We start from the raw sequence: 841 nt of genomic DNA on the forward strand, positions 1-841 counted from the left end.
GGGTCTCTATGGGTCTCTATGGGGCTTCTATGGGTCTCTATGGGTCTCTATGGGTCTCTATGGAGCTTCTTTGGGTCTCTATGGGGCTTCTTTGGGTCTCTATGGGTTTCTATGGGGCTTCTATGGGTCTCTATGGGTCTCTATTGGTCTCTATGGGGCTTCTATGGGTCTCTATGGGGTCGCTATGGATGGGGTTTCCGTGGGTCTCTATAGAGTCTCTATGGGGTCTGTATGGGGTCTCTGTGGGTCTCTATGGGTCTCTGTGGGGTCTGTATGGGGTCTCAATGGGGTCTCTCTGGGGTTTCTATGGGGTCTCTGTGGGTCTCTATGGGGCTTCTATGGGTCTCTATGGGGTTTTTGTGGATCTCTGTCGGTCTCTATGGGTCTCTATGGGGTCTCTATGGGGTTTCTATGGGTCTCTGGGTCTTTATGAGGTTTCAGTAGGTCTCTATGGGTCTCTGTTTCTATGGGGTTTCTATGGGGTTTCTGTGGGTCTCTGTGGGGTTTCTATGGGGTCCTGTGGGGTCTCCATGGGTCTCTGGGTCTCTATGGGGCCTCAGTGTGTCCCTATGGGGTCTCTATGGGGTCACTATGGGTCTCTGTGGGGTTTCTGTGGGGTCTTCGTGGGATCTCTGTGGGGTCTCTATGGGGTTTCTATGGGGTCTCTGTGGGGTCTCTATGGGGTCTCTATGGGTCTCTGTGGGGTCTGTATGGGGTTTCTATGGGGTCTCTGTGGGTCTCTATGGGTCTCTGTGGGTTTCTATGGGGTCTCTATGGGTCTCTATGGGGTCTCTGTGGGTTTCTATGGGGTCTCTGTGGGGTCTCTGTGGGGTCTCTGTGG

Source organism: Meleagris gallopavo, unplaced genomic scaffold (assembly GCF_000146605.3).
Source record: "Meleagris gallopavo isolate NT-WF06-2002-E0010 breed Aviagen turkey brand Nicholas breeding stock unplaced genomic scaffold, Turkey_5.1 ChrUn_random_7180001888605, whole genome shotgun sequence".
Classification (NCBI taxonomy): Eukaryota; Metazoa; Chordata; class Aves; order Galliformes; family Phasianidae; genus Meleagris; species Meleagris gallopavo.